The 25,842-nt window shown below is 40.2% G+C and overlaps 1 protein-coding gene and 1 long non-coding RNA gene across 3 annotated transcripts in view; both read right to left on the minus strand.

Annotated features, from left to right (window-relative positions):
• Positions 1-25,842, minus strand: part of Ahcyl2 (adenosylhomocysteinase like 2) — a 168,674-nt gene that overhangs the window by 106,257 nt on the left and 36,575 nt on the right. The window lies entirely within an intron of this gene.
• LOC143272319 (uncharacterized) overlaps positions 1,849-25,842 on the minus strand; it is a 60,123-nt gene continuing 36,129 nt past the window's right edge. Inside the window, exon 2 of the long non-coding RNA XR_013049785.1 lies at positions 1,849-25,651. This is a non-coding gene — a long non-coding RNA (uncharacterized LOC143272319). The remainder of the gene's footprint in view (positions 25,652-25,842) is intronic.

A 25,842-nucleotide genomic window follows, 5' to 3' on the forward strand; every position in this document is an offset into this window, starting at 1 on the left:
GGACCCTTGGTCAGAAGAGGGTGCTGGGAACCAAACTGGGTCCTCTCAAAGAGCAGCCAGTGCTCTTAACCCCAGAGCCATCTCTCCAGCCCCTGGATTTTTTTTTCATAATGCCTTTGTTTATATAAATAAAAAACTAAGGAACATCTACTTACGTATGTGTGTGTATGTATGGAAGAGGGACAAAGAGGGAAGATAATGGTGTAGGTCTGAAAAAGTACAAAAGAACAATGTATCTGGTACATGGCAAGTTTCCCATTCCATGAATAAAGGGATTTTAAGAATAGAGCTACCCTTAGCATTTGTGTATTACCTATGGCTACTTTTGTATGCTACTAGTTGAATAGCTACAGTGAAAATCATGTTGCCTGAAAAGTCTACAATAACTTAATGAGCAGGGTGGTGGTGGTGGTGGTGGTGGTGGTGGTGGTGGTGGTGGTGGTGGTGGTGGTGTACGCCTTTAATCCCAGAACTCAGGAGGCAGAGGCAGGCGGATCTCTGTGAGTTTGAGGCCAGCCTGGACTACCAAGTGAGTTCCAGGAAAGGCGCAAAGCTACACAGAGAAACCCTGTCTTGAAAAAAAAAAAAAAAAACCTTAATGATACTTTGCTGACCCTTGACCAGTCAGTTTTATTTTGTTCAATTTAAAGAGAAGATCTTATATGGCCCTGGCTAGCTTTAAATTCATTACGAAGCTGAAGACTAGCTTCTACCTCCAGCCTCTACCTCTGGGGTGCTGGTATTACAGGTTCATGCCACCGTGCCCAACAAGTCTCTCTCTTTAAATCGTGTAATTTGGTGATGATAATGACAATCCTTTCTAAATTGGTATAAGAAATTGGACCAACAGCATTTTGGGAAATGGTGCCCTTAGTCAACTAGAATTGACAACATTTAAGTCAAATACTACACAACTGAGACAGACTTACTTGACCAGACACAAGACAAACATCACACACACATGGCAAATGAAGCCCTCATCGGAGTTCACCTTCTTGGTTTAGTTCCTGAAGGCCTCCACTGCTCTCTCTGCAGTCATCTCACAAGCCAATTTTAGTAAGAACTCTCTACCCGTCTTCTAGACCTTCTAGGAAAAGCTACAGAAAGGATGGCATTGAGTCACTGAGAGCCAGCCATGCCGCTGTCATACACTGAAGGAAGAAGAGAAAAGCGTGTGCCCTCATAAAACAGCAAGTCATCTGTGACCAGTAGATGGAGACAGTCCCTAACCAAACCAGAGCGGTAAAATCTGGTACATTACTGGGAATTTAACCTGTACTTCTGATCCTTTCCTTGAAATATTTAGTTAAAAAGAACAGAATGGTTTCTCTCCAACTTCCAACTTGACAAAAACATTAAAAAGAAAATACCTTATATTTCCTAAATCATAATTCACCAAGAAATAAAAACAGTGTTCTACTGGAGAACTCTCTCCATTCCCTTTAAAATATGTGAGTGTGTGTATGTGTGTGAGTGTGTGTGTGTACTCATGTTTTTTCTTCTCTTGCTACTAAAACAGATTTTTTTTTTTTTAACTAACCATTTTCTCTCAGTGAGATTAGCATCTTTCCTATCAAATCAAAACTCAAACAGGCTTTCTTCTTACTGGTCTCTCTTTAATTATGTACTGGAAATGACTGACAGACTACTCAGCAGGTACTGAGTATATGCATGCAAAAAAACATCTTAAACATCTTCCTTAAATATTTTTCTCATCTTATAAAGAAGTAAAGGCATGTCATGCCTGTAGCTCCAGCTCAGGAAACACAGGAAGATCCCATCTCAAAAAAAAGTAAATACATTAGAGAAAGACAGGAAAGGGAGAAGCACGAGGCTGAGTGTTTGGGGTTTGGTTTTTTTTTTTTTTTGACACAGGGTCTCACTATGTAGCTCTGACTATCCTGGAACTCACTGTATAGACCAAGCTGGCCTTGAACTCACAGAGATCCACTGCCTCTGCCTCCTAAGCATTGGGATTAAAGGCATGCACCACCACCACTTATGGCTTAACTTCTGAGCCTTCAGTCCAGAGCACCACAGCAGTTTATTGCACTGCGCAGGACGATGCCCAGGGCAAAAGCACTCTCAACTTCCTACCCAACTTCTGACACTGCTGTCACGGCAGTGCTTCGTGGTCCAGCTCAGCTCACTAATTCCCAAAGCGTCACACTGTGGCTTCTGTTGGAGGGCTTGTCTGTTCCACACTTTTTTTCTATACTTCTAATTTACAACTCCGGTAGATTTTTAAATGAAGTTCATTTCAAAGTCAAGCATATTAAGTGTAAAGGATTTGTAGGCAACCCCTGAACCATCACAACCAAGGGGACACATAACACTACAAAAAAAAAAAAAAAGTAATTGGAAGCCGTGATCAGCTGTCCTCCAGAAGCACCTTTCAGCAGCAGCAGCACCTTCCTCTTCATGCTTCTGTAGGTCTCTTGCCTTGCACATCCCAACCGCTTTCCTAGAGTGACACTGTGTAAGGATGCACCAGGTGACCCAGGTAGTGAAGAAGAAAGGTTTGGAACAGCTAAGACAGGAAGCAAACACATAGAGCTCTGACAAATGCAATCACCCATTCAGTGGGGCTGAAATACACCAGATCTTGGAAAACAGACCATAAACAAATGTCTCCAACTCCTACCCTGCCAAGCAAAGGTAAGAGCTCAAACTGAGCACATTCGATAAATAAGAAAATACACGTTCATCTCTTTTGTAAGTTCACCTTCAGAACCTATTTAAGCATTCTTTTAAATCAGTATCACAATGCCTTAAAATTTTTCGGTGAAATTGAGATGCAAGACTCTGACCCTTTCCACTGTAATGAACCTAGGCATTTCCTCTTGATCAATTGAGCAGGTTATTCTAGAGAGCCAAAACATTTAAATTTGATGAAGGCTAACATATACCTGAGAGTAATTTTATCTTTCCTTCCAAGACCTGACTTTTTGAGAAAGAGTCTGAGCAAGAAAGTTTGTGACTGGTGGTATAATAGGGTGTTGTGGAATACAGTGGTTTCTCGTCGCCTAGCTGACAACAACCTCTCCTCTCCATTCATTATGTCCTTGATTTTACTATCCACCAACTGTTTTCTCCCAAGTATGGTGATAACATTCTATTTATTTTTTTATTCTTATTTATTTATTTTTGAAAGGTCTGTTGCCTAACATGGCCTTGACCTTGAGATCCTATTGCCTTGGCTTTCTTTGGCTGCATCACAGTGCAAACTGCTAAAAAAAAAAAAAAAAAAGTCTCAAGTAACCATTTTAGGATATTCAGGCTTTTTTCTGGTTGCTGCTGGTGTTTTGTTGTTGCTATTATTTATGTGTGTCTGTACATGTGTGCATGAGTTTGTTTGATATGTAAAGTGTGAGGGTGCACCACCCCTACAAGAACATGAGGAGGCCAGAGAAGGATGTCAAATGTCTTCCCTATCAGCCTCCACCCTACTGTCATGAGATAGGTCTCACTGAACTGGAAGTTCACTGTTTTAGGTTAGGCTGACAGGCTGGCTCTCAGCTTCTGCTTGTTTCTGCCCCCACCATGCCAGGAAGGATTGTAGGCATATGAAGCCATGGCCCAGCTTTTTATGTGAGTCCTAGGGATTTGAAATCAGGTCCTCCTGCTTATAGAGCAAGCACTCTTAACCCACCAGGCTATCTCCCCAGCGCTATTTTGTTTTTCTTCTTGAGACAGGTTCACATTGTGTAGCCAGGTGGGCCTGAAACTGACTTCAATCATCCTGCCTCAGCCTCCTACAAGCTTTGAGTCAAGATTTGCACCAAGATGCCAGGCTAATTAATAACCATTTAAAAATAATCATAAGGAGCCGGGCGATGGTGGCACTCACCTTTAACCCCAGCACTCGGGAGGCTGAGGCAGGCGGATCTCTGTGAGTTCGAGGCCAGTCTGGGCTACAGAGTGAGTTGCAGGAAAGGTACAAAGCTACACAGAGAAACCCTGTCTCGGAAAAAAAAAAAATCATAAGGGCTTTGCGATGCATGAAACTCCTAGCAAAGCCAAACACTGTTTGTAAAAGGAATTAAGCAAGATCAGCCTAATCAAAGACAAAACTGAGTTCCACCAGGGTACAGGGGACTTCTTCAGCATGCATGTAATTACAAGAACCACTTCAAGTGCTTTCTCTGACAGTATACTGCTTTCATTTTTAAGGTAATAATTAAAATTCTGTGATTTTTTTTTTTTTTTTTTTTAAAACAGAATCTAACTATGTACCTATCCTTAGCTGGCCTGGAATTTGCTATGTACCAGGCTGGCTTTGAACTCACAGAAATCCAACTGCCTCTGTCTCCCAAGTGCTGAGATTACAGGAGGGTGTCATTATATCTCGTCTGTGACTGGTTTCTATTAAATATTCATATACTTACTTTATTCCTGTATTCCTGCTATGTGTTGTGTGTTTACCCTTGAATTAGTTTTATTTTTTTCATGACAAGGTCATGCTATGTATCCCTGACTGGCCTGGAGCTACTATGTAGACTAGGCTGACCTCAAACCTGCTTCTTGCCTGCTCCCTGTTGGGAATACAGGCATGTGCCATTATGCCCAACATGGTTTTCTCCTTCTGCACAGTGAAATAAAATCCTTGAGTCAGCTTACAAACTAATATCTAAAGAAATATTGCCGGGCGTAGTGGCGCACACCTTTAATCCCAGCACTCGGGAGGCAGAGCCAGGCGGATCTCTGTGAGTTCGAGGCCAGCCTGGGCTACCAAGTGAGCTCCAGGAAAGGCGCAAAGCTACACAGAGAAACCCTGTCTCGGAAAAAAAAAAAAAAAAGAAATATCAAGCACTGTCTTATATGAGGACTCAGTTCTATAGTCTGTACAATGGCCCCTTTTGCCTATTTTCAGCTTCAAAATCTAGGCGTCTCCTTAAGATACTATGGAATTGTTGAGGACCATCCCTGAACTTACTAGTTATTCTGTTCTGTTCTCCATCTAAAGACAGGGACTGACTCATATGTAGCATTTTTAAAGCTGCTGCTTTGCAATGTGCATCCCTCATAAAACCTTAATCACAGTGAATTTAGTTAAATCCCTTAAAACCAGATTGTACTGGCTTCACAGAGCAAGTCTGGCTGCTCAGCTTCAATTCCCCAGGGACAAGAGAGAAGCTCTACTCTATTATGAAACCAGCTTGCCTAATCCAATTCCCTTTCAGAGAAAGAGGTCAAGGAGAATAACTGCTGTGCCATTTTTCAATGCTTCCTTCCAAGAAATGACTGTGATTGACAGGTGCTATTTCTTTGAGTTTCAATGGCCTACTGCCAAGATCAACTGAGTGTTTCTTGGTTAAAAGAATGATACCATTCACCAAGCCATGATGTACCATAATCACAACATGTAATTTTTTACATTAATAAATTTTGTAAGTTTCAAAGCTCACACAGACAAACAACATGCACCAATGGAAACATGGAACAGATGTGATCTGCATTTACAGACTGAGACACTAGAACAAAGACAAGGTATGAGTTGTCACATACATTCACAGAGCTACACTCTAACTTAAGCTGACCTAAGTCCTGTGAAGTGCAATCTTCTTAGTATGCCTACTTATCCCATTATCTGCTTCATCTTACTGAAACACTAACAGAAAGTACCCTGTTCATTTTAACAGCATCAGTAGTATAGTGGACAGAGACTCCTATCACCACACAAGTAATAGAAGAACAGACTTGGAGATGGAGATGGGTTCAAATCATACTCTTGCCACTTAAAATTTGAGACAAGCTAATTAGCCTCAATTTTTATGTATAAAACTGACAGGCCATCTACCTCATAAGATTCTAATAATTAAATGAGTTTACACATGTTAAAAGCATAACACATAAGTCACTAAAGTGTTAATTTTGCCCCCATGCCACAGTCCAAAACACACTTCCACCCTCTAGAGAATGGTGATTTCAATGACCTCTAAAAATTAAGGATTAGGGAAATTGGAGCACGAACACTTTCCTGGCACTTCTCTCAGACATGTGGGGTTTTTGGCTGCCAATCTAAAGAGCAGCTTTTAGGGATGCAGTCAAACCAATTAAGAATAAAATAGAAAAAGGCAAATGTGTCCAAATAAATAACATTTACCATGTGCACACAAAGTAATTGTTCTACCAACTAAACATCTATTTGAATTCAGCTAGAACAAACCATTCAGTTTCCCAAAAAAGAATAGGTGAATTAACCATTCTTTTCTTAAAAAATGACCAGCTAGATCCCTACAATAGACAATATGTTAATTGAAATGATCCTTCTCCATTACTATTAAGCAACACAATAAGACCAAGACTTTTCATAAACAGCAAATTAATACTCTTAAATTCATTTAGAAGAAATTACATTAGAGTTATAATCTCAATACTATATACAAATTCATACTAAACTATCTCTTTTCTGGAATTATAATAGCAGGCTGAGTATCCCTAATGCAAAAGTAAGCTCTGAAATCTCAAAGCCTTCTGAGCACTGACACAATGCTTACAAAGCTTTCAGATTTGGGCCTGTAATCAGCATACAAACCAGGCTGGCCCTGAACTCACCATCCTCCCTCAGCCTCCCACATGCAGGATTAAAGGCATGCACCACCAAGCCTGGCTCCAGGCATTTTTGTTAAGAGATACTAACCCTATATTTTACCAGACAGATTGTTGTTATAAATATCTGAGTGATTAAAACAAGAATTAATATTTGTGCTAAGAATGTGGCACATGTCTATAATCTTAGAATTCTGGAGACTGGGGCAGGAGGCCTCTGTGTTCCAGGCCAGTATGGGCTACACAATGAATCTGCAGCTAGTCTGGGCTACTCACAAGAATCTGTTTATGGGCTACACAGTGTATTTGCAGCTAATCTGGGCTACTCACAAGAATCTATCTATTTATGGGCTACACAGTGAATCTACAGCTAATCTGGGTTATCTCCAAGAATCAATCTGTTTCAAAAACAAAACAAAAGAAAACTGATGGATAGTTGCAGCTTAATTTTTTGTTTGAAAAAGTTTTGTGTATGTGCTGGGTTCCCTCCAATAAGTTTTATTTTGTGGTCATAATCAATCCTACTTCTACCAGAACAGTATAATGCCACATCCAGACACCTATATAAGTTGACAGATTATACATATATTTCCAAGTAGTTTATATTTGCTTTAAGAGTATTTCTTCCAGGCAATGGTGGTCCACACCTTTACTCCCAGCACTTGGGAGGCAGAGGCAGGTAGATCTCTGTGAGTTTGAGGCCAGCTTGGTATACAGAGCAAGTTCCAAGGCTACGCACAGAAACTCTGTCTGGAAAAAAAAAGAGAGAGAGAGAGAGAGAGTATTTTCAATTTCTCAATCTGGAGAAATCAACAAAATATTCCTTATTATAATAAGTTTATCATTATTCTTTCTTTTTATATTTTAATTACTTTTCCTTAACTATTAAAACTTAGCTTCCTAGGGACTGGAGAGATAGCTCACTAGTTAATAACACTGGCTGCTTTTCCAGAGGACTTGAGTTTGATTCCAAGCACCCACATGGTAGTTCACAACCATCCCTAACTCCAGTTCCAGGGGATACAATGCCCTCTTCTGGCTTCCGTAGGCACCAGGCATGAAAGTAGTGCATAGACATACATGCAGGCAAAATATCCACACAATTAAATAAAATTAAATTTAAAAGGCAGCATCCTGCCAGGCACAATACCAGGCATATATAGCTTTAACCCTACCATTTTGGAGGCAGAGGCAGGCAGATCTCTGTAAGTTCTATGGCAGCCTGGTTGCTGTGGGATGTCTTTCTGTACTCTGTGAATATGTGTTGTTCTGATTGGTTGATATATAAAGCTGCATTGGCCTATGGCAGGGCAGGATGGAGCCAGGCAGGAAAATCCAAGAGAGATAGTGAAGGAGAAAAGAGAGTGGAGGGAGACACCAGACCGCCGTCTAAGGAACAACATGTAATGGGATGCAGGTAAAGCCACAGAACATGTGGTGATACATAGATTAATAAAAATGGGTTAATTTAAGATGAAAGAGCTAGCTAGCAAGACGCCTGCCATAGACCATACAGTTGGTAATTGATTTAAGCCTCTGAATGATTATTTTATAAGTGGCTATGGGGACCTCAGGGCTTAGTGGAACACAGGAAAACTTCCAGCTACACCTGGTCTACACAGCAAGTCCCAGGCCTGCCAGGGCTACATAGTGAGACTGTCTAAAAACAAACCCCCCAAAATATTCCTAATGCTAAAGGTGGAGATACACAAAGAAAAGCATGCTATTAGATGGTTTTACTATATCAATGTGAAGAAAAGGGTTAAAAGTAAGTCTCTAAGAGTCCTATTTCTACCGTGTATGGTGGTCCATACCTGCAATCTTAAGCATTTGGTAGGTGAAAGGATCAGAAGTATTTCTAATTTGAACCTAGCCTAGCTACATAAGACCCCATCTTAAAACAAAACAACAAAAAGGTCTGTCTTGAGCTAGGGATATAAATAATTCAATGGCTCAGAGCACTAGCACACACAAGACCTTGGTTCAACTAGCACTGCAAAAGCAAACAAAGACTTCCTCTTGCTTGCCTGACCATTACCTATAAAATGATAACTAGGAAAAGTTAGGGATGAGACTCAGTGGCACAGCACTTGCCAAGCACATAGGAGGCTCTGGGTTTGATCTCAATGTGGCAAAAAGTGGGGGGGAGTAATTCTAGGGCTGGGAGACTGTTAGTAGAGCATCTGCTTAAGAATATAATGTGAGGCCTGGATTTGATTGGTCTCCAAAAAGAAAAAAAAAAAGTAGTTTTGTTTTATTTTACGACAGTTTGTCAGGGCAAGGTTGTAGATCAAGTGGATAAACTTATGGGAAACTTAGGTGTCTTGGGTAAGAAAGGTTTTGTTTTCGTTGTTAACCATCTAGAGTAAGCTGGGCTACAGCTCAGGGGTGGAGCACTTACCCAGCCCGTGCAAGGCTCTAGCCTCTCCAGTGCTGCACACACAAGCTTTTCCACATTAAGGGAGTGAAGAACCAGAAGGAGTGAAGGTAGCTTTAAATGCTATTTATGTTATAGCAAGAGAAGTAAAAGCGGGAAAAAATTACAATGAAAGAGCCATTGTGGACAATGGAACAAAACACCCCATGTCTGCTCAAAAATGGTAATTAAATAACAATCACACACTCTCCAAAAGTTTGAGTTTGAGACCTGCATGTATGTGCTCCAATGATTTTCCACCTCAGCCTTCCAAAGTAGCTGAGTTTATAGATGCCAAAACACCTACCTAGTGTTCACTTTTTTTTAAAAAAAAGTCTTCTTTATAGTCATCAGTATTTCTTCACTTACATTCCTTTTTTTCAGATCAAGAAGGAAGAGTCATCCTTGGCATTGCTTGTCATGTCCTCAAAATGAACTTACAATTTGAAACGCTGCCAAGAACATTAATTCATTTGGTTGATAAACATTATTGAATATGAAGCTCTGGGGACACAAAGGTAGTGTAACATGTCCTCATTTTCAAGCCTACCCTACTAGAGACAATAGATAAAATTACAAGAGAAAGAATAAAGTATGATGATAATAACAGCACTGGACTGAAACACACTCAAAACTTTAAATCAGGAGTTCACAATGATATCCAACCCTCTTACACAAAACAAAGCTAACTGGTCACCACTGGAGAATGCTAGTGAGTTCACTACTTTGAAAACTGTTGAAAAGGAGAAAGAAGGAAGCATTCACCTGACTTGCCCATTTGGACTACACTGGGTGTTCAAGTAGTAGGTACGAGGAGTTGTTTTTCTAGAACTACCCTGGCTTATATGCAAAGGAAGAACGGAAGTGGAGGATTAGCATTCATAGCCTTAATGATCTAATGGACATGGGCAAAGATGAACAGTTACTGACATCACACGAAGAGATGGGCAGACATTATGTACTTTCTAATGAAGAAGTACTCATGAAGAAATCCAAGCAAACTTCCAAATACAAGTACCAAGTTCTTTGTTTAAAAACAAACTAACAAACAAACAAACAAAAAACACTAGATATGAAATCAATAAAATTCAGACTTAGGGAAATTACAAGGCAAATAGCCCAATTACACATTCCAATAAGTGGAATGTGTAAAGAGACAAATAAAATCACTGCAATTTATCTGTATCCTGATTTCAAATACACTGAAAAAATATACATTTATGAATGGCACTAGAGAAATGATATACATTGTTTCAATATTATTAAAGAACTATTAAGTCTAGGTGTAATAATAGAATTGAGGTTATGTATTCCATCTTAATCTTTTAGAGATAAAGTGGTATGTTTACAGATGAAATTATAAAATCCTTGACTTTATATCAATAATCAAGGAATTGTGGTGGGAATCAGGGTGCAGCAGCCGCTAGCTGATAAGGCAGAGCCCTGGGGCTCTAAATTGAAGGCCTCATGCTGAAGCTGCATATAGAGAAGATGAAACAGAAGATGTGAGAGGATGTCATCTCATCCACACAGAATGGCCTCGTCAGGGCACTGGAGAGATGGCGTAGTGGTTAAGAGCACTGACTGCTCTTCCAAAGGAACCAGGTTCAATTTGCAGCACCCATATGGCAGCTCACAACTGTCTGTAAATCCAGTTCCAGGGGACCAGGGGACCTACACACAGACAAAACACCAATACACATAAAATAAAATATAAATAAATTATTAAAAAAAAAAAGAACTTAGGAAGGAAAAATATTTAAAAAAAAAAAAAAAAAGAATGGCCTGTTCTACATGGCCACACTGTGAGTCCCTCCATTTATCTTTTAAAAATTGGGCAGCATATGAAGATTGGGAGTCATATGTGAATGCATGATATGAAAAACCTGGTTACAATTTCTCCTATCTGCAAATTAATTGGCCTAGAAAGGTGTAAGTCTAATCAAATGGACATAAAAATTCTACTTGTTGAAAAAACAAAAAAAAAACAAAAAAAAAAAAAAGGTTGACTGAGGAGTTTGGGGAGATGGCTCAGCAATTAAAAGAACTATTACTCTAGCAGAAGGCCCAAGGACCCAGGTTCAATTCCCAGAACCCACTGTGGCTCACAACCATCCTTAACTCCAGTTCCAGGGGATACAATGCCTTCCTCTGGCCTCCACAGACACCGGGCACACAAGTAGGGCACAAGCATATATGCAGGTAAAACAGCTATAAACATAACATAAAAATAAACAAATCTTTTTAAAAGAACAAGTTATATGGCTAGCGAGATATCTCAGCATATAAGAGCACTGGTTACTCTCACAGAGGACCAGTGTCATTCCCAGCACCCAGATGCCAGCTCACAACTGTATGTAATTTCAGTCTCAGAGAATCTAATGACTTCTGGCCTCCACAGGCACTGCATTCACATGGTACACAGGCATGCAAGCAGGCAAAACACTCATACACATAAAATAAAGGCTAAAATGATTTTCTTAAAAAGAAAAAAAGTCCTGTGTCCTATGTGTGCAGTTTCTTCAGCAATAAGGGCCGACCCTCAACCCTGAGAGGCAACCAAGGGCTACATCAATAATCTATATCGTTTTGGGAATAATTTGGACTACCCTGATCAGCCATTCAGAAGGAGGTTTCTCATGCTTGGTGCTAGGGTTTTGTTAGTTTATGGTTCTTGCAGGGAGCACTGTTAGTCCAAGGGCCTTAACTTCCTTTAATATATATATTAACTTCCTTTAATATATATATTAACTTCCTGTAATATATATATGTATAATAATATACATATATATGTATGTGTATATATATATATACATACACACACACTTATATGCATTGTGTATAATTTTAGTAAATATAAAATAATATGATTCCTTAAGGCCTTATTAAACAACTTTGGTGTTGTCTGTGCTTTACCTCCTTCTCATTCAACAGATTTTGGGGAGCCCAGCCCCAACAGATGTATCTAGATCACAGCTCCTATATCTATGGTTCAGGGAACATCTCTGAAGAGGGGACAGAAAGATGGTAAAAGCCAGAGTACCTGGAAATTGGCTGTTCTAGAAACAGCTGCATAAGCAAGACAAGAACAATGGCAATTATCAATGGATATGTTAATGTGGAAGGGGAAAGGGTTTTTTTTGGGTCCTACCCCTAGACAAAGAACTACAGACAACTAATGACTGCTAGTAGGAGAATTAGCTTTTCCTAGGGATGAGCCCCTTTACTGACTGCCCAGTGCTGAGTGGTCAGCCCTGAAACCATATGCAACAAACAACAAAAACTAACTATGCAGGTTGTATTTATATGCACATAGATACATACATACACACTGTAACAATAATAATACAAGAAAAGGGGGCTATCAATTTGAGAGGAGGGAACATGGGAGGGGACTAAGGGAGGGTACAGGACAGGGGCTAGAGGGAAGGGAAGGAGGGAAGTCATATAATCCAATTTCAATTAAAACTATTTTTAGGGGGCTGGAGAGATGGTTTATCAGTTAAAAGCACTGGCTGCCCTTCCAAAGGACCTGGGTTCAATTCCCAGCAACCACATGGCAGCCCACAACTGTCTGTAACTCCAGTTCCAGAAGATCCAACACCCTCACAAAGACGTATATGTAGGCAAAACATCAATGTACATAAAAAATTATTTATATATGCATAGAAATTCTATAAAAGAAAAATACTATCACAGTTATTTTTACTTTATTAAATATTTAAAATCCAAATTGCTAACTGCTCTAACAATTTTTAACAACTTAGTTTTGAAAAATAAATCTATTAAACTCTTTTAGCCTTAAAAAGAAAAAAAATCAGGCTATAGGAGCTGACTTTATAGCTAAAATATAAAACTATTTGGGAAGTGCAAAAAGATATCTTATGGTCACAGTGTGCCCTTATGCCTCTGATATTTGGCTTCTATTATTTTTTTTTAAATATTTATTTTTATTTTTAAGTGTGTGTGTGTGTGTGTGTGTGTGTAAGTGCAAGTATGTGCACTTATGAATGCAGGTTCCCTTGGAGTCCAGAAGAAGGTGTTGGATCCCCTGGAACTAGAGTTACAGGAAGTTGGCAGCTGCCTGATGTGGGTGCCGGGAACTGAACTTGAGTCCTCTGTAAGAGCAGTATGTTTTCTTAACCAGCGTCATCTCTCCAGCCCTTCCACTGTGAGTGTTGGTGGCACTATAAATTATGCCAGACTCTACTTTCCAGCAATGTTAATTACACGGGGATTACGTCTGGGGTAGGTAACTTAAGGGTTGGAGAGATGACAACTGAGTTCTATCCCTAGGACCCACATGAAGGGAGAAGAGAACCCACTCCTGAAAGTTGTCCTCTGCCTTCCACATGAGCTGTGTGCACCCCCCCCCCACAGTACATAATTAATTTTAAAAAGAAAAAAAGAATAAAACACTAGTCATAATTATTTGAAAACATAAGGGTTAGGTTAAATGTCCGTTGAGGTACTTTTCAAATCTTGAAGTCTTAAATTCCATGACCCAACTGTCTTTAAAAGGTCATTTTTGCCTCTAAAATGCCTTGGTTCTTCTTTCCTCGCAGCTGAACTCAATTTTACTCCCCTGAAGATTGTCAATGATCTACAAAAACTGCTAGATGGGGGCTGGTGAGATAGCTCCATAGCTAAAGGTGCTCAGCCTGATGACCTGAGTTCCATCAGAACTGAACATCCATGTAGAAGGCAGAAGAAGAGAATCCACTCCAGCAAATTGTCCTCTGACCGCCACACATGAGCCGTGTTACACATGCACCCACACACCCAGTAAATAAATAAATGTTTTTTAAAAACCATTTTTAACGCTGAACACCAAATGCTTTTAAAAAGCACATGAACCAGGACTAACTCCACTTCAGAGCTGGAGGGATCAGCTATACCACCCACTTCAAGTCTGGAGTCTGGATGCTACACTCTTAATTAGGTTAAACAGCCTGTATTGATTAAACACATGGAGAAATCTGGTGTACTCAGTGGTGATAACTCCTCCGTTTCTCTTTCCCAAATATAAATAGTTGGGCAACAGTTGTCTCAAAATGTGACACTACCCCCACGAAAAAAAAAAAAAAAAAAAAAAAAAACCCTGAGGTATCCTTTCATGGGATGCTCGATGTGAGAAGTTCTTTGAACAAAAGTTTAATATTCCCTAATCTGAAAAGGCCTGGACATAATAGTGCAAGTGGTAAAGTACACCATGGAACTTTTACATCATATACAGAATGATTTAAAATAACTATGTCAAAGGGCTGGCATTTGCCACACAAGCCTGGCACCCTGAGCTTGATCCCCAGAACCCATATAAGGGTAGAAGTAGAGAACCAACTTCACAAAGTTATCCTCTGACCTTCACACACACCATGGTGTACACACACACACACACACACACACACACACACACACACACACACACCACGCACGAATACGTTTTCAAAATGTTGTATGGTTACCTTCAACTGGGTATGTGATATAGGCTGAAGATCTATTTCTAGCTGTTTTTTAGGAAGTGAAATATTAAAGAGATTTATTAAAATATGTAACAATGTGTCTTTCTTTCCTATTAGGAGGCAGGCAAGCATAGGAATAGTTTAGTTACCTAGGACTCGATTGGCTTGGGCTATGTACACAGCCCTGTCTAATAATACACTTGGCAGGCTGAGACCCTTGTCTGCATGCACTATGTACATACACCCCACTCCAAACAACAGCATACATTTCTCCTCCCTAACAACTCTCAATCTTAGACGGATTCTATTCAGTCATACTCTTCAAAGTCCAAGTACAAAAGGAAAAAGACTGATCCAGCCTAGGCAGGTTTTGGGTGTATGCACAGTAAGGTAAAACTGGATTCCCAAAGTCAACTTTTAGGGAGAAGCCCCTTATTTACCACCATATGCCTATGCATAGTTGGACATGCAAATGATTAAAATCAGATGCATTATGGGAAAAGACATATACAGTAGATAAATTATCTGTCAATCAAAATAGACAACCTCTCAAAGTATGCCCTTACTATCAGCCATTCACTCCTTTAGACTCCAAAAATTAAAAATAGAGATAAGAGTACTGCAGGCTCCAGCCTGGGGCTCTCGAGTCCTTTCACCTAGGTGGCCTGCTGTTACTCTTGACAGCAGATCTGACTTGCCCTATCTGTGGGTTCCACATGGTCCGGAAGAGCATCTCCCTCAGGAGGGAGGTTGGCACTACGTCCAAGGACTGAAGTTCTTTGACAAGCTTTTCTCCTTTTCATTAAAACTTGCCAAAACTGAATCTTCAGAGTCCCAAAGCCCCAAACCCTGACACAGCATGAAGTCTGTGGCAAACACCCCTACCTGATCTGGGCAGCAGAAGCTGGTCATTTCAGGACACAGACATCTGTTGGTTTTTTTGCCTCTCAGATTCTCCATTAGAAGTCTCTGAGCTCTTGATTTCTGCCCAGTTCGTCTAACAAAACCTGTAGTTTAATTCAGTTCAACAAACTTGGGTGAGCTCCTACAAGTATGACTCAGGGAAGTCTCAAATAGGAGGGAAAGAAAATAATATAGTCCTAACCACAGCTGATGCTATGAACACATGCATGCAACCTCAGGAACACTATGAACCATAAAGACATGAGAGAAGCCAATTATAGAAAAGGAGAGTGGAGCTCCACGGAGACAATATTAGCCATGCACATACACATACAACTAGAGCCCACCCTCATCGGGGCCCGGTTGCCACTGTACCCCCGCTGTATCACATCTTCTAATTTTGATAGTGCATGGCATTTTAACTGGATAGTTTCCTTATATTGGCAGAAAAGAAAATCTCTCAGACCCTCCTAGCTATGTTATCCTATAAATGGCACTATAAAGTTAGACTCTCTTCTAGTTTGCAGGAATACAACTCCAGAAACTAGTCATTTGAATTTTTCTATTTTGGAGGGAAATTTCTCTCCACTTTCCTTTTTCTATTTTTTTTAATCAAGTAATTGTGGGGGAGGGGAGCTGTGCACACACGTGAGCATGTTTAGTTTGTGGGCATATACCCCATGTGTGCCAGTACTTTTGGAGGCCAGAGGAAGGTGCTGAATGCTCTGGAACAAGAATTACAGGCATTTGTGAGCCACCCAGGTCTTCTGAAAGAACAGTGCTCTTAACCACTGAGCCATCCTCTCCAGCCCCTCACTCTCCTTTTCAATTAATCAACAATTGAATAGTTAGCATAGGGAGAGGAAAGAGAAAATAAGCGTGAAAGTCACAAGACAGAATCCTTCAATAGGATCTGTCATCCTTCCAAAGATAAGAAGCACATTATCAGGGTGGCTCCAATTATTCTGAACTGTTTCCATCAGAGACTTCCTCAGCTCTGGTCAGATGCCCTACAGAGAGACCAACAAACTCCCTCATCTGAAACCACACCATCACCTACTTAGAATCAACCCCACATCTTTCTTTCCTCTATTATTCTACTAACAGAGTTCATAGCCTCATCGCTTCCCTTAAATTATTCAACCAGAACACAGTCTTCCTAAATTAAGAAATCTCAGAAAATCAATTATTTATAAAGAAACATTAGACTAAAGGACAGTGCTTTCTTTTTTAAGGAAAAATAACTGCATTGTAGAAGTGCTTAAAGATATTAAATTAAAAAAAATAGTTGGGTCTTTATTTTGTTTTTAAAAAGTCTCAACATGTACAAAGTTTCCTTATTACACTCCTAGGAGGTTTCTTCCTGAGGTCACAAGGTCAAATCAAATTAGACAGACAGACACTTTAAAGTGAAAACCAAAGCTGGCCGCCTGGTGCTACTTGGACACAATCTGAGAAACAAAGTTGTAATGTTTAATTCAAACCTAGGGCCCCTGCTACAAATTATTTCTCTACTTATACAACCATGGCACAGACTAAATCTCTTTGTTCTGAAAATAAAAATCAAAACAAGAAGAATTAAATGAAAAAAAATTTTTTTGTTTTGTTTTTCGAGACAGGGTTTCTCCATGTAGCTTTGGAGCCTGTCCTGGAACTCAATCTGTAGCCCAGGCTGGCCTTGAACTCACAGGGATCTGCCTGCCTTTGCCTCCTCAGTGCTGGGACTAAAGGCATGAGCCACCACAGCCCAGCATGTTTTGCTTTTTAAGGCAGGATCTCACTATGTAGCCCTAGGTGGCCTGGAACTCACTATATAGACCAGGTACCTATCTGTGCCTCCCGAGTGCTGCTGGGATTAAAGGTGTGTACCAACATGCCAGGCTTAAAATACTTGAAATCTAAAACAATCTCTTAAAATGATTGAAGAAATTTAAGTGTAGAAAAGGTCAATCCATGTCTTTCCTTTGACAAGCATGTGCATTTGGCAGACATGTTTACTGTGAAACATTCATTTTAAGGGCATTTACAACAAACCAATCAAGTGCAGCGGCTCACCCTACAGTCCTGGCACTCGGGAGGCTGGGTGAGGCAGGGGCCCTGCCAAACGAAGAGCTGCAGGCCCCACCTGCCTGAACCACACAGAGAAACAGTGCACACCAAGCAACAGAGCCCAGGGAGCTCTGCAACGGGAAACAATGTGAACTGACTGCTGTAAAAGCTGCCGCTGCCCCGGTCGGTCGCCTTGAGAAGGGAGCCCCAGGCCTGTCTTAGGGGAGGAGACTAAGTGGAGAGTCTGGGGAGACCAAGGCAAAGAGTTTGCAGGATCGACAACAGAACAGGAGACTACAAAGGATTTTTGGTAGGATTTTGCAGAGAACCCATAAACCCTCAGCAGCGTATTGGAACAGATGCAGTGTGAAGTGTCACTCAGAACAGGAACAATGCCTCTTCCCCTACTCAGAGATGAAAACCCAACCCCTGTGGTACTGGGGAGAGCAACCCCACTGGGTTTGGGAACAGCTTCTCTAGACAGAGCGCTGCTCTGGCCACATGTAAGTGAACTTAAGGAAGAGATCAAACTGTGCTGCTGGTAACTCAGTTGTGATACAGAACAAGACCTAGTACCCAGGACGGTAAAATTCATGTTTGAAATCTAAACAAATTCATCAGAAGTACTAAGATAATGCCCCATACAGACAAGAAAACTGAACAGCTTAAACCCATATACAACTGCATTAATGTTGGAATTAGCAAATAAGAGCATTAAAATAGATCTCTTATTCAAAAAACAAGAAATAGAAGACCTTATTAAAGGCTCAAATCAAATTTCTAGGGATAAAAAGTACAAAAGGTTGTTAACTTCCCTCTGGACAGTGCTTTATCTATAACCCACATAACTTTATATTGTCACTCAACTTGACTTCCTATTTCTGTTACTATTTTCTCTGTGACCTACCAGTTTCTTAGATAGGTGCCTTTAAAGTCCCAAATAATATTATTTTGGTTATTTTTTTGCTCAATTTTAATCTTAACCTAATTAAGAAAATACAGTCAGCAGTCTGCTTATTATTATTGGTGAGACTTACTATGAATTTAGCATGTATTGAGTATTTTTACACTTTTTTAAAAGTGTGTCTTCATCTATTAAGATTCTGTGCATGCCTATCAAATGAAGCTTGCTTGTTATTCAAATCTTTAGTATAGCTTCTCAAATTTTTTTGCCCATATGACCATCGGTTACTAAGAAGAAAACTAAGAATTTCTCCTTATATGGAGCTACCAAACTACTGCTATAACTACACTCACATAGTTCTTCCTGTGTTACATATGTTCCCTCTCCATGTCCCTCCCCTGTTTACTCCCCTTCACTTTTTAAAGGACAGCTATCTTAGTCAGACATGGTGGCACTTTGGAGGCAGAAGCAGGGTGACTGTCATAGGGCAGGACTGAACTACATATCAAGTGCCAGTCCAGCCAGAGCTATATAGCAATCCAAAAAGTCAAAAACCAAAACAAAACAAAACAAAAAAACTTGCTATGTTGCCAAGGCTATCCTGAACTCCTAGTTAAGCAATCCTCCTGTCTCAGTCTCCTGAGCAGCTGATATTACAGTCATGTGCTACCTCTTCCAACTAATCTATATATTTTTAATTCTATCTGTATTCTTTTTACATGAGCCATACTCCTTACTAAAGGATTTCTTTAAATTTTTCCTTTCTTTCTTTCCTTTTTTTTTTTTTTTAGATTTTTATTTATTTACTATGTATACAGGAGAGGGTGCCAGATCTCATTACAGATGGTTGTGAGCCACCATGTGGGTGCTGGGAATTGAACTCAGGACCTCTGGGAGAGCAGTCAGTGCTGTTAACCTCTGAGCCATCTCTCCAGCCCCCCCCCCCTTTTTTTTTTTTAAATTTGGTTTGGTTTTTCAAGACAGAGTTTCTCTGTGTAGTCCTGGCACTCCAATCACAGATCCGCCTGCCTCTCTGTCTCCCAAGCGCTGGTATTAAACGTGTATGCCACCACCACTCGGCTTCCTCATTATTTTTAACTCTAATAATGACTTTTGTCTTCAAATGAATTTTCTCTACTACTAATGTGCTTTACCAACTTTCTGTTTGTTTTTTGAGACAAGGTTTCTCTGTAGATCAGGCTGGCCTCAAACTTACAGAGATCTGCCTGCCTCTGCCTCCCAAACTAACTTTTTTTTAGAATAGGTTTTTCCACACCTTTATTTCCAATTTCTGATTCCTTTTGCCATTCTTATATATATATAGACATATCTCTCACAACTACACAGAGCTAGATTATTTTCTATTTGGTTCAACAACATTCCAGTTATTTATTGATATTAAAAAACAAAACAAAACTACTAAGCCAAGTGCCGTAGCATACACCGTCAATCCCAGCAGTTGGGAGGCAGAGGTAGGCATTTCTCTGTGAGTTCAAGGCCAGTCTAGTCTACATAGTAAGTTCCAGGACAGTCAGAGCTACATAGTGAGACCTTGTTTCAAAAATAAAAACAAGCAAACAAAAACAAACAAACAAACAGGAGCTGGAGAGATGGCTCAGTGGCCACTCTTCCTGAGAACCAGGGTTCAATTCCCAAGCACCCACATGGCAGCTTACAACTGTCCGTAACTCCAGTTCCAGGGGATCTGACACCCTCACCCAGACAAAACACCAATATACATAAAATAAAAATAAATGAATCCTTAAAACAACAATAAAATTACCCTAAAATGCAGTGGTGTTTAACAACCAACATTTTATTGCTCTCGGGATTTGTAGGTCATGGGGTCAGAGTACAACAGAGACTTTTATCCACAATGAATGAAACCTCAGCTGAGGAACTTGAATGGGTAAGACATTCAGATACCTTTTTAAATGTACATTTACATTTTAAAAGTAGGTATTTTTCTACACGTATGCCTGTGTACTACATGAATGCCTAGTACCCTAGGAAGGCAAAAGAAAGTGTGGGATCCCCTGGAACTGGACCTACAAACAGTTGTTTACTAACATGTAGGTGCTGGGAATCAAACCCAGGTCTTCTCAAAGAGCAGCCAGTACTCTTAATCACTGAGCTATGTCTTTAGCCCTGGAGGAAATGTCTTAACATTAATTAAATATCTGGAGCCTCTATACTTCTCCAAATGCTGTCTGCTACGACAAGACTTTCCAACAGGGCTATTCACTAACTCACTCACTCACACTTGAAACTGGCTATTTGCTAGTAGCTCGCTAGGGCTATCATCAATACATATCTCTCCCTCTAGCATGATAGCTAGGTTCTGAGAGTGAGTTACTCCAAAAGAATTTTAAGTACCATAGACAAAAGTTATGCTTTTTATGATCTAGCCTCAGTAGTCTCAAGAAATGACATCCTACTAGTTAAATGACTCACTAAAGCCAGCTATTCAAAACATTCAAAACAAGGAGCGAAACAGACTCTATCTCTGAATGGCAAGAAAGAAAGGAACTGTGGTGGTCACTTTAGAGTTAAGCTTCCACAGACTACCTTCTAGCCCCAACAACTTCCTCCCACATGCAAAATACACTCACCCTCTCCTAAGACCTTCAAAATTCTTATCTCATTATGGCATCAGCTTGATGTTCAGTATCTCGATATCTAAATCCCGTCCAGGTGTGTTGTGCTCCTCAGATGCAGTTCCTCAGGTACAGCTACCGGAGTCTAGTTCCTCTTGATCTGAATTAAAGAGACAAATGATCTGCTCCCACACACTCAACACACAAACACAGGGTCCTGAGACTGACTCGGGGTGATCACAACAGACATTCTTATTCCAAACGGGAGGCAGAGGAGAAAGAGCAGGAACTAGGCCATTCAATTCTGAGATTGAGGTAGACACATGTCACCAGTTCCTCCACGACAACAAAGTCCTACTCTTGTAACTACTCTCTACACTTCTCAGCTCTAGCCTTTGGGTTACTCTATTACAGAACAAATGGTTAGTGTACAATTTCTTAGAAGCATTGTGCGTTTTCCAAGGAGTCTTATGGCAGACAGAGATCTAGCATATATACCTACACTGATTTTCTCTACTAAAGTCCTGGGTGAAGCTAATGTTGAGAAAATAACCTCAAGATCCAGAAACGTCCCCTCGTCTAAGAATAGGTCTAAGAGATCCTCTCTGAAGATAAGTAGAATTGAATAACTGAAAGGGTCTATGTGGTGTTGCCTTGAACCTCTAGAAAGTTCTAACACAGGGATTTACTTCAGATTTACTTGGGGTCAAGTTTTACTCACAACACCTTGAATTTTATATTTCCTTTGAAGCCATATCTTTAAGTCATTGGTCATCTGAAGCTACTAGGTATGAAAAGGTTTTATTTTCTAACACAATCAATGTGGAATTAGAAATAGACACCTGTAATCCCAGCACTGGGAGGCAAGGCAGGAGACACAAGAGCTCAAGGCAAGCATGGACTACACAAAACCCCATCTCAAAAGAAAACAAATAAGCAAACAAAAATATTTCAATAGCTCACTTTTTCTGCCCCATCTCTGTTTTTCTGTACCTTATAGGCACCTAGCAGAAGTAGGTAGCCCTTTTTAACATTCTGCCTACAGATTTATTACATTTTCTTTTATTAAGTTTTTATTTATTATGAGAGGGGGTGTTGGTGGGAGCAGTCAGAAGACAACTTTTGAGAGTCAATTCTCTCCTTCCATCTTGTTGAGGCAACATTTCTTTTTCTGTTTCTGCCATGGTGTGTACCACAGGTTAGTTGATGCAGAATCTTTAGGTGATTCTCCGTTTTGCCTCTCACTTTGGGAGAGCTGGGATTACAGATGGGTGCCAACACATTCAGCTTTCCCATGAGTTCTAGAGATTGAACTCAGCTCATCAACCTTGTAGGGCAAGTACTTTTACCCACAGAGCCATCTCACTGGCTTCCTATAGGGCAAGCACTTGAATTTATTTCTACCATGTTCTATATATCTGATCATGTGTATTTTTATATATATTTGATCTTTTCTACATATATCACATTTTTCTTTCTTGCTTTTTATTTGTGCAAGTATGCAAATCACACTCGATTAATTACCATAAAGTGTAGCAATCATATAACTGTCACCCAGGTCAAGAACACAGTATTACTAGTTGGTCATGTTGTCAAATGTTAATCCCAGGATTTGGGAGGTGGAGGCAAGAAGATCAGAGTTCCAGGCCATGCTCCTCTACATAGGGAGTTTGAAGCCATCCTGGAAAGCATTAGACTCTATCTCAAAAACAAACCAATGGGGCTGGAGAGATGCTCAGTGATCTAGAGCACTGGTTGCTCTTCCAGAGGACCCACATTTGATTCCCATCACTCACAATGTGCCTCACAGACATCTGTAACTCTAGTCCCAGGAGTCCAGTGGCCTCTTCTGGCCTCTGTGGGTACTTCAAGCATACATATGATATACATGCAAGCAAAACACACATACCAAAAAAGAAACAAATGTTTAAAAAAAAATGAGTATCCAAAAAGCAGCACCTTAGAAACCTTTTTATAGCCCTCCTAATCATTAACCCTTTTCTTCTTCCTCAAAGATTACTCATGACTTCTAACATCCTGCTAGTGTTTTCAACTTCATATAAATAAAATCACAGTATTATTCATGTCTAGCTTCCTTTCTCTAGAGTTATCTTTACTCAACTATGATCTTGCGCTTCAGAGCAGCAACTCACTCATTTCTATTGTATAACAGTATTACACTGTAAGGATGTACTATAGCTGATCCATTCTACTACTGTTCAGTGAATCTTAAAGGTCTATTGAGAACAAAACAACAAGAATTTGGAGCATCTTTGTGATGAAGATAAAGGCTATTCCATCCCTATTCAGGGATGTTCAGCCTGAAGCCATAGAAGTGTCACTGTTTCAAGATTATGTGGTAATTTCAGAGCTTTGGGTTTACTGAACTCAGAGAAGAAAAGAAGAGCATTACACACAAGGAAAAACCAGGGTAACAAATTCTCAAGCTTTCTCATCCGAAGTACACAAACTTCCATGATATCTCTGGCACTGGACAGATGTTTTCCCCAAGCCATTTTTTGTTCTTTTGAGATAAGGTCTCACTGTGTAGTTCTGGCTGTCCTAGAACTCCCTATATAGACCAGGATGACCTCAAACTCATAGAGATCCACTGGCCTCTGCCTCCAGAGTGCTGAGATTAAACCTAGGTATCATCACACCCATCCAGACCACTTTTTTTATTTTGAGATTAATGGTTGTTTTTTTATTAAAGTAGATCTAATAATCTATCCTTTTACCTCATCATTTCTATATCATATCCCCTTTTTTCCTTCAGAAAGAGATCTTTGAATTTAGCTCTTTTGTTTGGCCTTTTTTTCCTGACTCTGGCCAATAACAGCTTGTAACCAACCCCTCTTAAATGTTAACAAACATCCATAACTAATCTTTCTGGAATTCAGGCATTGTTTTTCTCTAGACTGCTTCCTGTTGCTTGGGGGCACTGGCATCTTTGGGAGAAACTTGAGAAAATCAGAATAATGATTAAGTCTTGGCTGGAATAGTCTGTAAGCCTTGAAGCTGTTCTGGATGCAGGACTCACCAACTGCAACAGAGGCATTCTGAGATGTTGGATCATCTGGGCCATCCATTTTCACTGGTGTTTGGTCCCCTTGCTCTATTCAGAGGGCCTGATCCAGCTGGGGGCCCCTCAGCCTTTGGTTCATAGTTCATGTGTTTCCATTCATTTGGCTATTTTTTTTTCAATAATTGAGTAAAACCGAAATTTATTATAAGCCACAGTCATCCTAGGGACCTCCATGCTATATATATAGCCTCCATGGTTCTATGGGTTGTGGTCTGATTGTTCTTTACTTTATATCTAGAATCCACTTATGAGTGAGTACATACCATGACTGTCTTTCTGGGTTTGGGTTACCTCACTCAGGATGATATTTTCTAGTTCCATCCATTTGCCTGCAAATTTCATGCTGTCATTGTTTTTCTCTGCTCAGTAGTACTCCATTGTGTATATGTACCACATTTTTTTCATCCATTCTTCCGTTGACGGGCATCTAGGTTGTTTCCAGGTTCTGTCTATTACAAATAGTGCTGCTATGAACATAGCTGAACATGTATCCAGACCGCTTTTTTAATGATGTAGTAACTATTGAGGAACCTAGCTTTAAGTAGGAATTTGGGAAGTCTCCTATTGCTATGTGGCTGTTAAAAATGAAGTCCTAGCAGGGCAGTGGTGATGCACGCCTTTAATCCCAGCACTCCAGAGGCAGAGGCAGGCAGATCTCTGTGAGTTCCAGGCCAACCTGGTCTACAGAGTTCTAGGACAGGCTCCAAAGCTAGAGCTACACAGAGAAACCCTGTCTAAAAAAAAAAAAAACCCAACCAACCAACCAACCAAACAAACAAATACATCTCACTAGAAGAATGTATAAAAGTCTGGGATAGACATTTGCTAAAAGGAAAATTCCAAATGGCCAGTTAACATAAAAAGTGCTCAACTTGGTTGGGCATGGGGCCCATGCCTTTAAACTCAGCCCTTGGGAGGCAGAAGCAGAGGGATCTCTGGAGTTCGAGGTCAGCCTGGTCTACAGATTGAGTTCCAGGACAGCCAGGACTGTTTCAGAGAAACCTTGTCTACAAACAAACAAACAAACAAACAAACACTGAAGTCCCATGATAAGCCAGAGCTTTAGTTTACTAGTCTGGTTTTCAGGTTATTGTTGTTGTTGTTTTCCTCCAATGTTGACCATTCATGAACCTAAGACCTTGCACACGCTAGGCATGTGTTATCCACTGAGTTATGGCCATCCCCAGCTTACTCTCTTCTTTTTCCTCTAAGGTTTTTCTTTACCTTTTTCTAAGTTCATCTATGGGATTTAAAATAATGTTTATTTTATGCTTATCTGATATCTGCCTAGGAATCTTAACTATCCACCTTTTATCAAATGTAAAGTATTTAATGGGGAGGGGTGTGAAAAGAAAGAAACTCAACTATGAACATTTTTTCCTGCCTTTTATCAAAGATGGGCTAGAGGACCCGCAGATCTAAGGTGTTTTTTGTACTCAAGATTCTCACTGAAAGACCATATAGTGCTTGACCATCCTGTCTGAACAGCTTTCTTCCTGGTGACTTAATAAAAGGGGTATATAGGCAAAGAAGCTCCAAACAATTAATAGATGAGAAAGGAGAACCACTTAGTAGGCTGATCCAGACTTTACAATGAGGAAAGATAAAGGGACTCAAACCAAAGTATTACAATACACCTAACAGTCTCTTATTTCCCTTAATGTTTTTCAGTAAACTTTTGGCCTTTCTTCTTTTTTTTTTTTTCTTTTTTTTTTTTTTTTGGTTTTTCGAGACAGGGTTTCTCTGTGTAGCTTTGCGCCTTTCCTGGAGCTCACTTGGTAGCCCAGGCTGGCCTCGAACTCACAGCGATCCGCCTGGCTCTGCCTCCCGAGTGCTGGGATTAAAGGCGTGCGCCACCACCGCCCGGCTTTGGC

This window comes from Peromyscus maniculatus, chromosome 3 (genome assembly GCF_049852395.1).
Source record: "Peromyscus maniculatus bairdii isolate BWxNUB_F1_BW_parent chromosome 3, HU_Pman_BW_mat_3.1, whole genome shotgun sequence".
Taxonomy (NCBI): domain Eukaryota; kingdom Metazoa; phylum Chordata; class Mammalia; order Rodentia; family Cricetidae; genus Peromyscus; species Peromyscus maniculatus.